Source organism: Anas platyrhynchos, chromosome 1 (assembly GCF_047663525.1).
Source record: "Anas platyrhynchos isolate ZD024472 breed Pekin duck chromosome 1, IASCAAS_PekinDuck_T2T, whole genome shotgun sequence".
Classification (NCBI taxonomy): Eukaryota; Metazoa; Chordata; class Aves; order Anseriformes; family Anatidae; genus Anas; species Anas platyrhynchos.
Window position 1 is genome coordinate 22531220 of NC_092587.1, and position 18275 is coordinate 22549494.

Sequence of the window (18275 nt, forward strand, 5' to 3'; positions counted from 1 at the left end):
TAGTTCAAAGGAAGTTTAAGAGCAGTATGTAAGGAAGAATTTTTACTTCCTCTTCTGCCTGGTTTTTGCTTGCTGGCTCCACTATGGCCTGAATCTTTGCAGAACATGCTGCAGCCCCTGTGCCAGTGGAGGGCTCTGACACTTCTGTGGGGTAGTGGTGGTGACTCTGTGTAGTGCTGCCACAAGCCTCACTCAAGTCTTTATTTTCTGCTAAAAATAAAAATCAAATAGCTTCTAACAAAAAAAAAAAAATCCTTTCCATTAGTGCCATTTCACAGATAAAGTTAATTTTTTCAGTAGCATAATTTTTACAGAACAATTTTACCCTTATTGATCTTGGAGAATTACATTCTCACTTTAAAACAGTGAGTATGGAACAGTAGAATAAGTCAGGTACACTATATGGTATTATCTGTGGAGCTGATTGACCAGCCTTGTAGTGCAGGTTACCATCCGTCTCTTTCTGATATTTTATAAGACAAAGACAATTATGATTTTACTCTACCTTCAACTCCTTTCTGTTTATCTGTCTTTCCTGCTGAGAAATAACCAAAACTCTAGGCAAGTGCTGAGCAAAAGGGGATAATGCCATCCCTCTATGTACTAGCTGTGTTCCCACCAGTGCAGACCAGAGGTTGTTAGTCCTCTTTTTTTTTCCCAGGTACTTCTTTCTCAAACTCAGCTTGCTGTCTGTGACAGCCTCAGGGGCTTTTCTGCAGAGCTGTTCCCCAGCACTCAGTCCTCTGTCTGCATTGTTGTGAGGGACTCCTTCCTCTCCAGGTACATTGACTGGCACTTGTCCCTGTTGAATTTCATGAGGTTCCTGTTGGTTAGTTCCTCAAACCTGCACAGGTCCCTCTGTATGGCTGCCCTACCTGCTAATATACTGACTGGTTACTACAGTTTGGTGTCGTCTGCAAACTTAATAAACAAGTACTATTTTACCTCATCAATTATGAAGATGTTAAACAAGATTGGCACAAGGAGAGACCCATGTGTTGCTTCACTTGTTATTGGTCTCTGAAAAGAGAGCTCATTAACCACTTACCCTCTGTGTCCAATTATCATGCAATCCATCTAGTTGTTCATCTATCTATCTACACCATTGATGGCTCATCCCAAAATGGATAGAAGAATATTATAAAAGGCAGCATAGAAAGTCTTAAAAAGTGACATGACAAATGACATCCCTTGCTCTCCCTTCAATCACAGTTCCATCACAAGCCATTTATCTTAGAACACAACCAAATTAATCAGGCATTATTTACCCCTAAAAAATCCAAGATTTTCATGGGGACTGAAATAAAACTGGCCTGTCTCTGGTTTCTCAGACTGATCGGTGGATCTTTTTTGGAAGATCAGTGACAAATTTACATTTCTCCCAGTCATCAGAGATCTACTTAATCTCCACATACATCTGATAGAGAACTTGCAAGGACCTTGTCCAATTCCCTCAATTTTCTTGGATTCAACCCATCAGATCCCATGTACTTGCAAAGGTCCATGTGGATCTTGCTATCAAAAGGTTTTAATATAATGTTAAAGTAGAAGCATACTTCTGAATATTTTCTCAAAAATGTTAGATTATCTCACTTTTCCAGTGATTAAAACTGAAATGTGAAGCTGTGACTTTTTGTTGTTGTTGGGTTTGGGTATTTTTATTTTATTATTTTATTTTATTTTATTTTATTTTATTTTATTTTATTTTATTTATTTTATTTTATTTTATTATTTTATTTTATTGTTTTTGTTTTGCATGTTTGTTTGTTTTGTGCATTTTTTTGGATTGTTTTGTTTTGTTTATTTTTGCATTAGAATTGGAAGTGTATTATAGAATAGAACCTCATGAAGTTCAACAAGGACAAGTGCAGGGTCCTGCACCTAAGAAGGAACAACCCCAAGCACCAGTACAGGCTGGGGGCTGACCTGCTGGAGTGCAGCTCTGCAGAGAGGGACCTGTGAGTCCTGGTGGACAGCAAGCTGACCATGAGCCAGCAATGAGGCCTTGTGGCCAAGAAGGCCAACAGTATTCCGGGGTGCATTCTGAAGAGTGTTGTCAACAGGTCAAGGGAGGTGATCCTCCCCCTCTAGTCAGCCCTGGTGAGGACACAGCTGGGGTACTGTATCCATTTCTGGGCTCCCCAGTGCAAGAGGGACATGGACTTCCTGGAGCAAGTCCAGAGGAGGGCTACTTAAGATGATTGGAGGACTGAAGCACCTGTTATATGAGGACAGGCTGAGAGAACTGGGCCTATTTAGCCTGGAAAAGAGAAGACTGAGGTGAGACCTCATCAATGTGTATAAATATCTGAGGGGAGGGTGTTAAGAGGATGAAACCAGTCTCTTTTCATTTGTGCCCAGTGAAAAGATGAGAGGCAATAGGTACGAACTGAAGCACAGGAAGTTCTGGCTGAATATGAGAGGGCACTTCTTTACTGTGACGGTGACAGAGCACTGGAACAGGTTGCCCAGAGAGGTTGTGGAGTCTCCTTCTCTGGAGATATTCAGTACCTGCCTGGACACAAACCCCTCCCGGTACAGAGTCCGTTTTGTACTTCACTTGAGCTACTGAATAGAATTATACTGTTTTCCCTGCTAACAGACAGTATATTAAGAACCTTTAATATGAAATTTGTAGTTCATGTTCTGTACTCATTTTTTATTATTTTATAGTCTCTGTTTACAGGTATTAAAATATAAAGTTGTGTGTCAGGAGAAAAACTACAGAACAAGAGGCTGGCTTCATTGAACCATGAATTTAGTACTTCAGATATGACAGTTCTCAGTGAAAATCATCACATGCAATAGAAAGCTCGACAGAAAATGACAGTAATATTTTGTCAGAACTTTCAAAAACTGTTTCTGTCCTGCATTGGAATGGCTACAAATGTTCTAGTGATAATAGAATTGTATCAAACATAGATTTTATATATATATATAATAAATAATTATATATATATATATAATACCCAAGTTTTGTTTTTATTTTTTTTTAATTCATCTATTTTTCACTTTCTTTTTCATTAAAGGTGACCGGGCAGCCCTGGACTGCAGAAAATTTCCCTTTGAACAAATCATTGAAACCAACATGCCTCTCAGGAACAATTTTGGTTTCTATAAAATTGCATTTAGTCACAGCTATTCCAGCCAGATTTAATATTTTAAGAATAATGGTACTATAGAAGAGCTGTCTAGAACTTCCAGCATAATGATGGAACTAGTATTTATAAAAATTTGAATTTCTCAGACTAATAAGAGGAATAGAAGCTAGAATAGTAAGAAAAGCAGGTGGCTTAAAATAAGTAAATCTATATCTGGTTTCTAACACCACATAAATGAAAGAAAATAGTTTATTTATTTATTTATTTATTTGGGGGAGGAGAAGAGAGGGGGATGGACAGGTTATATCCACAGGTTTACACATTCTAATAATTTTTCTGAAATGATCCAATTGTGAAGCTTTCAGCATTGAAGATTTTGATTTGATTTTTAAATTAAATGAAAATGAATTAGTGAGTAACAGGGTCACTATGACTTTCTTCGTGTAACTGATTACAGCATTTCAACAATTAGCTAACTTGCTGTATATTGAGAGTTCTGTACTAGAAGAAAGTACCAGAATGCCTCATGATCATATGTGTAAATGGTGTAGGAACTTATCACATTCTTACCACACAGTATAATATGTTATCAGCATAACTTGAGTGTACCACTGGGAATTTTCTCCCTTACATGTGAGTTTGCATATCAGCTCATATATTCATATCATATCAGTTCATTTATCTAAAAGTAATTAAAATACTTTTTTTTTTTTTTCTTTTTAATATTCTGTTTCCACCAAAGAAATCAAATGCAACCTATCTCCAGGTTAATGTTATTTTAGGAAACATTATTTTTTATTTTTATTTTTATCATAATCCCAGTAAAATGTTATAATGATTGAAAACAATTTGTTTTGAAAATATTCTTCCTGGATAATAACCTCATATTGTCATAACTTTAACAGTGCAAACCAGTGCTGGACTGATGGAGCATTTTTGTTATAAGCTTTAACTCTTACTTGTTAAGGATTTGGGTAAAATTTCTTTTTGGTAAGATATTTCTTATGTCAGAATGAGATATAACTTTCTTCTATGGAATGTTTGATCAAATCAACTTCCAATTATGTACATGTATTAGCCAGTAAACTTAAGAGAGTGAGATATGTGTTAACAGAACTTGAAAATGATAGTGAAATGGGTAGGCTGTATTATTCATTGATCTACACTTGATAAGAAAAGAAGTATAAATCTCTGCTAAAATAGGATAGTAATCATGACAATTTTTCATTCAGTTTTCCTGAAGAGTAAGGCAGTGTCGTGTTAAGGGGTGTAGCTGATTAACCATTACGGGCCCGGTCAGATTCAGGGTACTGAACCAGTTGGACATTCACCAACAACGCATTAACCGTCTGGGGGTCTGTTCAGACATTCACCAACAACACATTAACCATTTGGGGGTCTGGTTGGATTCAGAACACTGAACTATCACAGATAACCACCCTTACTCTAGTTGCACTTAATGAGAGCTATCACAATGCAATCAAGTATGGTTTATTACAGCAACAGATAATCAGGTTCTTTTGGATTGCCAGCGATAGTGACTGTCTGCAAAGCAAGCTAGCAAGCATGAAATACACAGGTGTTATAGGTGTTACAGGTGTTACAGGTGCATGGCCTAGAAATAAATGTGTTAAAATGATCAAAGACTCTAGAGAGATTTATAAGCAAGTATTCAGATCTCACCCAAAGGCGTCCCAATGGGGGGGGAAGAGAGGTTCAGCCTGTTGACTGATCCCAGGAGTCAGGAGGTCCTAAGGATGTTGTATTTCCTCGGGAAGGTATCTCCCCTGACGGTGGTATCTTCCCTGACATCCCCTCTTTATATTGTTTTCTATCTTTTAGGTGGAGCTTGAGTGGCTCTAGTCAAGCATATCTTAGTTATGATTTGTATAAAGTTCTCCCATCTCTGTTTAAAGTAATAGGCTCAGAGAAATTCAGGGCGCATGCTCAGCGAGGGGTGGTCGCAACTTGGAGGTGGGTAGCTTTTGGGATGGAGGTGTGTTTTGGTATTATAATGATATTATAATGAGCAAAAAGTACACTAGGGTACAGCATTTGTCTAAACATGACAGGTCTTTGGCTCAAGGTGGCAAAAAGTGCAGCTTTGTGCACAGGAACAATCGAGTCCCCACCTGATTACAGAGCCTAGCCGTGGTGTCTCCACTCCACTCTACACTCCATGCTGTTCCTTAGGGCTAGCACACCAAGTTTCCCCAGTGCAATAGCATCTAAGGTTGGGAGCCTAGGGAACGCTCAGGTTGTACTAGCTGGATTTAATGTTGTTCTTTACAGAAAATGACTGAGATTTTAATTGGCAGTAATACTGATGAAACCATATGCCTTAATACAATGTTTTATACCAAGAATATTATGAAATCCTTTTCATTTAATTTCTGAATATCTGCAGATCTGTCTAACATATCACATGTGACATTTCTAAGAAGCAGAATGTCCTCCTTGCTGTTCTCTGGCAGACTTTGCAGTAAGCAGACAATGAAATGATGAAATATCTTTCTCTCAGTACTCCTATGAAAGTCATCTTTCAGTTAGTAAACAGCAGTCATTTTTCTTGTTTCTCCTTATTTCTATCAGTTGATTATTGGTAGAAATGTACAGTTCTTTCTTACTTATGTATTCAAATAAATACATCTAAAGTAAGTAAATTCAGTAAATTTTAAGGCAGGGCATGAATACTTGGAGATCAAGAATAGGGCCAGCTTGTAGCAGTCCTTTTTCATATAGGAATAGAGGCTACCAAAACTACATTTTGGGGTAGATTCAAACAAAGAAAAGAAGGATTTTTTTCTAATAACTTGCAAAAACATTATAGTTGCCAGAATTCTTACAACACTCTTCAGGAATACAAGTAAATTGTCAGAGGTATCCACTGTGGAGTTACAAAGTAAAAAATATCATGCTTAGAAAATATCCAAAGCTGACAAAAATTAAAGCCTTGAAAAATGTAAGGGGTAAATATCACATATATTTTTATTATTCCCTAGACAAATAATAATGACCACTTTTGAAGGAAGAAGTCTTGGCTATATGTATTTTGATCTGGATCATTATAACAACTTTTGTGTAGTTGCATATGAATTTAAGAAAATCATGTTTTCAATTTCTGTTTCTAAGGAATTTATGAATATCAGTTTTATTTTGTAAAGAAATATATTTTAGTTTAGGATTTTTTCATGGAATTGAAATTTTCATATTTCACTCTTTTTTTTTTAAATTTCATACAGTACTTAGACTATTGCTGAACTGAAGGCTCAGATCGGTAGATGGATGTTCATGGCAACAAAAATTGAAATTTTTGATTACTACAGGGTATTATACAGACAGCACTGTATCACAAAACCACACAGCAACAGGTCAAAAAATCAATTAAAAGTAATCCACAGTATCTGTCTCTTTGTCAGAAAAGAGCCAAAGAGAAAACTTGGTTTGACCAGGCTTGAACACTTATATCCAAGTAGAAGAGTAAATGAAAACTACAGTAAATAACAGGAAACAGATGTAAAAGAGGTACTTGCAATCTATAAGATTGCTGACTATCAGCCGAGTAAAGTTGATGAAAATTTGCATGACAGAAGTAGGTAAATTTTTACTTGCAGATTGACTTTGATTTTATTTTTCAATTGAGCATTTGTAGATCATAACATGTAGAAGCATAGTAGAATACTTTAAATTGTGGGTTACCACAAAATTTATTCATATTAAACTGGTAAGAGATAAAGACCTCTGATTTCTGTTTTCCTCTGTTATTGATTTCAGTAATTCTCTTTGACTTTCATTGAAATTGTGCTGTGTTATGCATTTGCAGTGAGCAATCACACCAGTAAAAATTTTGAAGGAAATTGAGCTCTGGTGAACTCATAAGAAATTTACTTAAGAGTAACTAGCATACTTCATCAGATCTCACTTAATAAGGGAAATGGTTCAGAAGGATAGCAAGATACATAACATAACTTCTACAATAGAGACCATCAATATGACAAGGATAGAAAAAATGGACAAAAAGTATTTTAGGAGGAAAAAATGTTAAACTCATTACTAGAAATGCATTGGTTTACTGAAAGCACATTCATGGCCATTTCTCCTTCTCCTTTGGCTTTTCTTATATAGGCATCTCAAATGGTAGGTAATAAGAGGCTGACGTCTGTCTGCATCTGTGACACCAACAAAACTGTACCGGGGAAGAACAGAAAGTTCAGCTGCCAGCATTCCAAGTTATTTTCTCTCCTGTATGAAACATTTCTATCATATTAGCTCTTTTCTCAAACACATCAGAAAATGGATACAGGCTATCCCAAAACCACACCAATTTCTAGAGAGCTAAAAGCATGAGGATACTCCACACAAACTCAAGAAAAAAACTGTTGATTCCCTTTACTATGCATTGTATCAGATATTTTTAACTTTTCCAAGTAAAAATTATCTGGTCTAATTACTACTGAATCAATATTAGTTCTTCTTGTTAGAAAACCTTGAGAATAGTATATCTTTCTTGAATACATAACATTGTAATTTACCTGCCTTTGGAACTGTGATTCTTTAGAATAAATTTCTTCTTTTCCTGATATTTGTCTCTCAGCTGGGGATACGTTACTGTAGTAGTAACAGTTCAATGTAAATATAGAATTAAATAATATTTCAAGAAATGGTTTTGGAAACAAAAATTTTCAAAGGAACAAAGAAAATACTACTCTAACATAAGAGCACTTAAAATAAGCAATCTACACTTCTAATACAGATAGCTTGCACTAGGAGTTGGTTGTAAGAAATGTGGAGCAAGAGAACTGTGTACTCTGGTTCTTCTTTCCCAAATATCACAAAAATATCCAGCATACAAAAAGAAGTTCAACAGTACCTGTGGCATAATATATTATAAAAGTAAGGCCCTGGTATTTTGTCTCACAAACAATCAACATTAGATTTCTCAGCTTCCAGAAGTGAATGTTAACCGTTGTGCTTCAAAACATTACTACAGATTGTTGTGTATGACTACAGAATATTGTATATTAAGCCAATATTATATATGACTTATATACTGACAATACTGACTTATATAAACCAATATAATATCATATATTAGTTTAATATGGAGGAACAGATGACAGAGAAAACTGTAAAATTGCCATAATTACCCATTAGTTAATTCAAATAAAATAGTGAGCTATTTTTAATATTAGTTTAATTTTAGAATGATAAGACATTTCAGAAATTATGTGATTTTCCCCATATAATTACGACTACAAAAAAAGAAGAAAAATAAAAACACCACTGTCTTACTTGGCATTCCTGAGAAGAAAAACAGGGACCACATGGTAACAATCAAAGAATAACTTCTGTGTCACTGAACTTATAGTGTGAAAATGAAATAACGTGAATGTACTGATTTAAATAATAATGTGTCAGGGCTCACGGCATGATAAAAAATCGTGCTGTAAGTATTCTGCCTTAACATTTTCTATGCCAGATTTTGTTATAAGAAAAAAAAAAAAAAAAAAAAAAAAAAGGCAGGTGACATGGAGGTAAAAAGATTTTTTCCATAAATCTGTATTACAGATATAATGACAGGCTGCAGATTTGACAAAAACATTTGAGTAGTACATGAAATTTTTAATGATTTATTTCTGAGATTATTTTTAATTTCTGGATTATTTAATTGCTAATAAGTCACTTGTACAGAGGAAGAAGGATCTATAATGAGATGAGAGCAGAAAACCCACTGTGTTTTAAAGGCCTTGGTGCAACTCAGCTTTCAGGAGAGGGTTGACAACAGTGATTACAATTCCCACCCAAGGAACACAATCCTTTTCAATTATTAATGTTTCAATTGTTTGGTGTAACTGATACACATGTTACCCACCAAAGAGCTATAAAAAATCTTTTGGTCGACATTAAATCAACTGCGCTGTCTGGCTCTGAGTTTCAGAACAGGTTCTCTCCCTCTCCTTTTTTTTTTTTTTTTTTTTTTTTTGTGTGTGTGTGTCTTTATTTCTTTTACTCTGTAAGTGTGTGATACACACTTACATATTCTGTGTACATATTGCCTTGCATATTCTGTGATTTTCTCACAAATAGATTAAAAATTTTAATGCCTTCTAAAAGGCATTAGATGACCTTATTAAACAACATTTAAATAATACATTAATTCTTATTATAAGGAAGTTTCATGGGACAATATAATCTCGAATGGCTTCCAAGAGAGGTCTCTTAGATATAGTTTGTCATAATCTAGGATCAACAATTTTACCATTTCTAGATTTTTGACACAGTAAAGAATGGTGGGTGTGTGAATCAGATTTCAACATCAAATTTTAAAAGAAAAATAAAATAGATGAATTAAACACATAAAATATTTCTCTCCTTCAAGTCCCTCCTCACACATGCACAAAAAAGAAATTTCCATATTTTGTATTTTTAAAAGTAATCTCTTTATGTATTAAGTTTTTACTGTGGCAAATCTTGTGCAGTGCAGCCCGAATGGAACACAAAAAGGTGCTGAGTGGTTTCCTCAAGGACTTAAGCCCTCCCTTCCCTCTCTTCCCCCCCCTCCCCCCCCCCGCCCCTTCCCGCATATGTCTAAAAAAAGTCATTTTAAAATCTTACTAGCCTTATATTGTCACTTCCTTTTGGCATGTTTATTGAATTATTTTCCACAGACATAGACTACTTTCTAGTAGACTAGAAAATTTGTCCCACTTTTCTGGTATCTCGTGTCATTTATTTCACAGAAACAGCCTCATACTTATTTAATGTTCCTAATTAGTAAAACTACTTTGAATAAAGAGATATGAAACTTATCTTTCTTGGCATCCTCACTTGTTCAAGGACAACCCCCTGCAGTCAGCAGTTTTGTTGTTGTTGTTTGTTTGTTTTGTTTGTTTGTTTGTTTGTTTGTTTGTTTTCTGAGAAGGCCAGTAAGGCAGACAGCACCTGATAAGGACAGGCTACTGTCCTTATCAGGACTACTACTACTGAAAATATATATCATTAAACAAACACTAGGTATACCTTTGTGAAACAAGTTTATAATTTCTGACTGTGATCGTACATCAATGAACAAGGCACTCATCGAAAATAATTTGCAAAATATTGTATCTCGATATCTGCATTATGTGGAATTACTTCCAAGAAGATTCAGTTTGAAGAAAGATGGTACAAATAAGCTTTTTGCAAAATTAACAGAAAAAATCTGGTTGGGTTTTGCAGGTAAAATGTTAACTGTTTGCTGGGGGAAACAAAGTAGTAACTCAACCTTTACTTAAATTTAGTGCTGTCTTGTTATGAAACCATTGCCACTGCATTGTTTACCCATCCATAGTCATAGATACAGAAAAAAATAAAATGAGGAAAGCCTAGATAAAAAAGTAAAGATGCCTTTTTTAAATAAACTAGTTAAATGTAGCCTAAATACAAGTTGTGAACTTTGGTAAAAGGTAGTCAAAATTTGTGCCAGATTAACATTTTAGGGGGAAAGGATATGTAATAATCTAATCCAACAAACCTCCTAATCTACCATAATTTCCTGATGTTGAGTCACTTTACAGAGACGTGCAGTAGTTGTTTCTGTGAAGACAAAAAAAAAATCAAAAAGGGTTGCTGAAAGAATAGTGTGACAAAAGTACTTCTAACATATACATGTGTCCAGCATATGCATAAATGAAAGAAAACAGAATATCATTCTACAAATCAACAGGAAACATTAAAATTTGTTGAAATTAATTTAGTGGAGAAAGAAAAGTTGAAAAAGAAATTCCGATGACTTACTCACTAAATTGATGTCTACTTGAGGATTTGTAACAGGTAAGAAATTAAGTGATACTTGAAGATGCAAACAACATCCATCTGTCTAAAGAAAATGGAAATCATTCATCTTGAAACAATCATTGTCATAGTTTGTTATCGACTAAAGCTGGAAAAATAGCTATTATACATATGCAAAATTGCTGAACTGATGAATTTGCAGCAATTGCCTTACAGAAGTTAATGTAATTTCATTCTGAACATAGTAAAATTGGTGGGATTTCTCTATATGTCTGCATATCCAAGAGAAGTGAGTATAATAAGGGCCTATACACGGTAGGTCTGATCTCATTAAAACTTCAGTAAGTCAAAATATTTCAAAGGTATTTGTTTGGCTGTAATAACTATGACAATGTCATTGTTTCTCTTCATACAGGAATGAAAGTTCACATTCTCTATCACAGAGATGATTTCCAGGATCTTTTGCTACAAATTTAAAGAAAGTACTTGTGAATCCTAGTATTATTTGGTTTCCTTTTTCCATAAGTTCTCATTAATATATTTAGAGATATGGGTTGTGGCACCTAGACTGAAATACAGGGTAGAAAAACTTGCAGCAGGTAGGAAAAAAAAAAAAAAAATGTTAACACAGACAACAGACACCCAGTGGAGGAAATGAGAAACATGTTGAATCCTGAAAATCATTGAAAATACTGGTCTGGACAGCACAGCTAGAAGAAAAGCTTTGCTCCTCAGGGCAGTGAGGATGGGTAAGATTTACATTTCTTCATCTACCTGCAGAAAGACTGTCTACCTGCAGAAAGATCTGAGAAGTAAATAATTAAGAAATTATCTTATTTCAGCATGTTATTTTCTTTCAATAAAAAGTTAACTTTATAATTTTAATAATTTTATAAGCCTTTGCTGTCTTGTGTTCACTCTTGAAAAAAGTTGTAAGTTTCCTTCTGTTTGAGCTGAGTGCAGGTTATTTTTACATATGATATCTTTGTTGACATGATTTCATGTGTAGTAACATAGGAACAATGCTTATAATGCTATAAATGGAAAGGATACATGTTGAATCTGCTAACAAGATTGCTATTTAACACAGTGTTGCTGTTATCACTTAACTTAATGCCTACAAGATAGAGACCATCTATTATTAATGTAATAAACACTACAATCCATGCAATTTATATTTTGCAGGAACAAGATAATCAGTGACATTATAGAATGTTAACAGTGAAATATTACAAAATTCTAATGTGACTGTCATGACAACTGAAGCACAGATAAAATAATGAGATTATGTACTTGATTTGCTTGAAGCCAGGATCTTGATGATCAACAGTTAAATAAGGATCAAGGCAGAGCAAGACACTGTTTGAATGAGAAAAATCTGAACACAATAAAGACAAAGAATGTTGCTTGCAAGGGCCAAAAATGTTGTGCAACAGATGTTTTTTTAATGAAAAAATATAAATTGAAATACACACAAAACAGAATGAGAAATACTGAAATTAAAGAAAAAAATATTCTGGTAACATCTAATTTCACTTTTAGTATATGTCTGTGATATTTTATAACTTGTGGCCATCACTTCTCTCTTCTTAAAGTTCATCTGCTCTGCTCCATTGAGGTGTAAGCATAAAAGCATTAGAAAAAGTCATCATGGCTTGGAATGATCACCAGCCCACATCTCCCTGAAACAGTATTTAATGTCAGGGACTGTAAAACTAAAAGACCTTCTAGGTCACTAAACTAAACTAAAAGACCTTCTAGGTCACTATTTCTGTATTTATTTATTTATTTATTTTTACTTCTAACTCTCTACCATATAATTTCTTTTATATATGGCTGTTGTTTCATCCTGAAAGCAAAAGAGGTTTATTTCTTCCTGATGAAACACTGTTCTGGATGTTCTCTGCTTAAGAAAAAGTATTTTTTTCACTGTCCTTGATTAAATTTTTGTGCCAACACTTTATACAATTCTACTCTTTTGCTGATATTTATTTAATTTACATTTAAACACCACAGTAATATCTAAATATAAACATAATCCTTTGCATACATCTTGAGGCATGTGCTGAAATCGCGCATATTTATTTTAGTTCTTTTATCTTCCCAGCGTTCACTTTAGAGTGGAAAGACCATTATCTTCATTGCCTATATCATTTGAGAAGAACATGCCTGTTTGAGTGAATGATCATGACGACCAGAACAACACGTAATACTCCAGATGCCATTTTATAATAACTTTTTCCAAGAAAAATATCACTGGCATGTCCTTACCTTTATTGGTGGAACATCTTGGGTTTGTGTGTTGCATAACTACCTCACTTTTGCAACTGAAATCTTTCAGTGAAATTGCATTTATTTATGTATTTGTTTGTTTGTTTATATTTGAATGCTCATTATACATACGATAGACTTATCAAAATATTTTGAAGAAAGCAGGAAAAAGAAAATAATTCACTGAGGTACTTCTTTAAATATGCATTTTACATACTGATGACTACATATAAATATGTAGAAAATCTTATATATTTAACATATATATTATATACATCTGTATATACATATATATTATATACATCTTTTATATACATCTGTAGTCACAGGTTAGATAATGAGAATTCTAGGATCCTAATTATACAAATCAGAAACTTCATGTCTAATAGACTTGAATCAAAAATGACTACAGAGTGAAGTCAACAAGTCCTTGAAGAGTAAGAATTCAATAAAATATCACCAGGACCCACTAGTGTTTAAATAGGCTGTGATGTAGCTTAATCTGTCCTGAATGCTCACCAGTATATAATACAATGGCTAATATGAAATCTAATGCCTTTCTGTTCTTTTGCTTCATAACAGTGATTGTATACTCCCCTGCAAATATGATCTACATCTAGTTTGGGCTTCATTTGCAATTGCAGCCAGACCAAAAATTATCATGATCAACAAGTTACAAAACATAATAGCAATCATTTATAGTCATGAAGAAAGACTTTTTGAAAGGCAGTACAAACCTCAGCCTGCAGATAATATTGCTACATTAAATGCAAAGACGCCTTATTAAGGCACCTTCCAGAGGAAAAAGGAAGGAATTAACAATTTGTAACTTCAAGTCACTGCTTCCTCAGATCAGCATTTCTAAATGAATGTATTGAACTTAGAATCACAGAGTCACGGAATGACTGAGGTTGGAAGGGAACTCTGAAGATCATATAGTCCAATCCCCCTGCCAAGAAGGATCACTTGGAGCACATAAAATTTATAGATTTTTCAGAGAATTTAGTCACTGCACAATCTGACCTTTTCACAAAGGTCACAGCATCAGCTGTGTTCATCTTGCAAAGTGGAGGCTTTCCAAGAAAACCCTACACTTTCCTGTGGTCAGCCAAACCATGATGGATACACTATACATGAGGTTGAGTAATCCAGTATTAAATGCTTTGGCAGGATTCACACACACTAAGTCCTACAATAAGTCGGAGACAAATGAACCTTCTCAGAAATCTGCTCTAACTACTGCGATGTTCTTTTTATCAAGACAGAGCCCAGACAGTAGGCTACAACTGTGCTCCTGACTGGTATGTCTATTTCACACAGCAAAGAAAATAATGACTGAAGACTTCAACATAGAGTCACACTAGATGTCTTCAAATTTGCTGCATTTATTGAGAAGTTTAGCAAATTTAATTGACCCAGGAAGACAGCTGTTACAGGGAAGCTATTTTTGGTCTCCTACCTGAATCATTTAGAGATTGCTTAGGCATCTTTGCACAGCAGTGATCGTAGATACTTTAAGTCTACCTTAGGAACACTTCCTTCTCTTTTGGAAGAACTGAAACTGAATCTTTAGCCTGCCTGAGTTATGTTTGTGCAGCAGCAGATTTAGGATACAAAAGTGATTTCAAGCTGCTTTGACCCCACAAATGACATGTCATTTTAGATGCCCAATTTAGAGTCATCCCATCAAATATATTCTGCTATTTGAGGTAAGGAAGAACATTCTCCCCATTTACCAAGTACATTAAATATATAAAACAGATTAGAAGTCTCATTCTTAAGTAACTGGTGTTAAATAACACACAAATTGATGTGTATCCACTTCAGATCATGGAATGGTTGGGTGTGGCTAGAGGCAGGCTGAACATGCAACTGCATTTTCAATGCTATTAGTAACCTAAATACACTTTTAGATTTTGTTTGTAAATTGCGTGCATAAGGAATAATGATTACTTTCAAAACACCCTTTAGCATCTTTATTTTAAATTATATTCCAAGCCAATTATTAATTGCTACCAGTGATTAGAAAGTTACAACATCACTTTGACATTTTATTTGGAACATATTTTTGCTAAGGAGAGTGAAAAGAGGAAAAAATTACAAAACAGCACATTTGCAGATACTCACAGATACAATACAACTAGTAGGAGAAGCAGCACTATAAAGCAATTGTAATTTCTAATGATCTAATCCAGACATGAGTTATTTTTAGCCAAAAAACATTCATTCATATACTGTTTCTGAAGACAATAAAGAATGGGCTTAATATTTTGTGACTTCTTAGCAGACTGTTAACCTGAAATTCATAGTGAAATTCATTGATGTAGTTAGCAAGCCAAACACAAGACTTTAACTCTAAAAGTCTGCTGTGGTAAAATGTCTACAGTAAATACAAATAATTTCCTTTCTGCTGTGTGTTTTCTTTCCCTCTAGCGGACAAGAAGTCCAAAATAGAATGGTGTGAAATTAGGAAAATAGTTATCTAAAATATTCTAAAAAAGCATGCACTATTTCATGAGCTTTATTTTGCACTGCCATAAAAAAGTGTCTTAGAATTTGGCTGATAGTATCTAACCTATACCAGCATTTTGAATGATGGTTAAAACTGTTCAGTTAGTAGTTGCTTTTTTAGACTTTTTTATCTACCAGAATCAGAGCAAAAAAAAAAAATACCCAAATTTCTGAGTTTTTATGGGAAAAATAAAATAAAATAAAATAATAAAATAAAATAAAATAAAATAAAATAAAATAAAATAAAATAAAATAAAATAAAATAAAATAAAATAAAACACGTTGCTTTGAATTCTAGCCTGATTACTGTTTTTCTACAAAAAATTCTGTGTGAAAAAAAATATATTATTACTAAATAAAAACTATTTTATTATGCAAATGGAAAGATTTGACATGCAAATATCATTTAGTTTACATCTCTATGACCTATAAAAAAGACATCGTTTTCTGTTGATGGTCAGAACTTATCTTGAAAACTACATCCCTATCTTTGGAGGGAAAACATTGCAACTTATTTTATTTATTTTTTTTAAAAGTAAGAATATCTTCTCAAACTTTTTTTTTCTTTTACAGAATGCTTTTGACCTTTTTAAAAAGTATTTGTAGGACTATGATTCCACTTTAAACTTTGTACATTAAACTTCCTACATTGGCATATTTTAAACTTAATACTTAACATTAAAAAATAGCTCTATTTCTAGGCATGTAATTCAGTTGCATTTTTTATGTGTATAGGTACTTTTCTATAAATAAATAAATTATTTTCTTAATTATTAGTAATTTAAATCTGAAGCAGTTCTATATAACCTAAACTCTAAAATCACAGTATTGTAATTTTTAAACATATTACATTTCACTTATCAGTTGTCTCTTGAGTCATAATAACTGAATAATAATATATTGAATATATCTTGAATAATAATATATTCTCCAGAACTATACAGTAATACTGGATTTTCTCTGCAATTAATAATAACGATAAAAATAATAATAAAACAAACAAAAAAGAGGTACAAATAGATACAGGAAGAGCACTACAGGTTTAGAGACTTTTTTATTTGTTGTGTTTGTCTTCATCAGATTTGCTGAGTATCATTTTAAACCTCACTATTAGTTATATAGTTTACTTAGTTTAAAATTGCTTAGTTTAAAATTACATTAATATTGCATTTTGTATCTTTTTGTTAAGGGCCACATTTTATTCAAATGTATTTGCTTTATGTTAAGGATAGAAATCAATGTTATTAACTTTCTTTATTATGCTATTAACTATTTGCTTTCACTATTAGCTTTCTGAAATGCTCATCATACAGATGGAGACTGTTAATCTTTTCCCTCTTAAAAATAAGTGAATGATTGAACTGTAGCTCCTATGCACACAAGACCTTTTTTTAAGTCTTCGTCCATTTCAGTGAACTTACTGATTACTCAAGACTGAATTTTTAAGTAAATGTGTTTTTAAGTAAAAGGTGTTTTTAAGTAAATGTGTTTTTAAGTAAAAACAGTGAATGTTGAAGGTGCCAACGTGGCTTCAAGGCCTTTCTTTATTCGACCGACACCCTGATGTGGAATAAGAAATTCTCACTTCTGATATCAGTAGGGACAAAAAAAAAAAAAAAAAAAAAAAAAAAAAAGAGATAAAAAATAAATAAAATTTTGAAAAAGAGGATGAGGGGAAAAAATGAGGACATGTTAAAACTTTAAAAAATTTAGTGGACCAAAAATCATTTTGTAAAACACAAGTAAAAGTAGTACTTGGAGTACTGTGGGTGTCTGTATACGATGGAAAATAAGCACAGTAAATAATGTCTGCCCAGCAATTTAGTGTCCATGTGCCAGCATAAACAAGAAAATAATCTTCCTGTGAATCAACATACAGTCATGTTATAAAAACACATGAGTAAGTGTAGTAAAGGGCACTGGAAAAGGTCATGATTTTTTTCAGGAGAATGTGTTTTTTTTTCTCTTTTTCCTCTGAAAATGTCAGTTTGTCAAAACCGAAATCATTTGTGTGGGAAGATTTGTTTTTGTGAATTTTCCATTTCAATTTTCTTCTTAAATTAGTTTTGACATTGCTGAAATAGCACATTTTATCTGTTTGACGAAGTGACATATAGAAAGTTTTGATTTGGAATCATATGACTATTTAAGGATATATATTTATAGTGAAGAAGAAAAAAATGACTATTTAAGGGTAAATATTTACACAAAGATGAAAAAAAAAATCAAACAAATTAGACTCCTTTGAAATTAAAAGGGATTTATTTTTTTTTCATTTATCTGAGGAGATGAGTGGTTTGTTCCCCTGAAAGAGTCTTTTAGCTTGAATCATAATGGAAGAAAAATCCCATACAATAGGCATTACTTTTTGCTTAGTCTATGAGGAATGAGATTATGATTCTCAGAATCACCGCTTGATGTGACTATCCCTTAGTTTTGGATTAGACCTAGAGAGTACAGTACACACACAATTTTTAATTCAATTAGTTGATTTATTTATGTATTGATTTATTGATTTTTAAAAGGGGGAAATCAGTGAAGATTGCAATTCACTACATCCAATAAATCCATAAAGTAATGAATGAGATTGTACACATGCAATCTTTATTTGGGTGACTA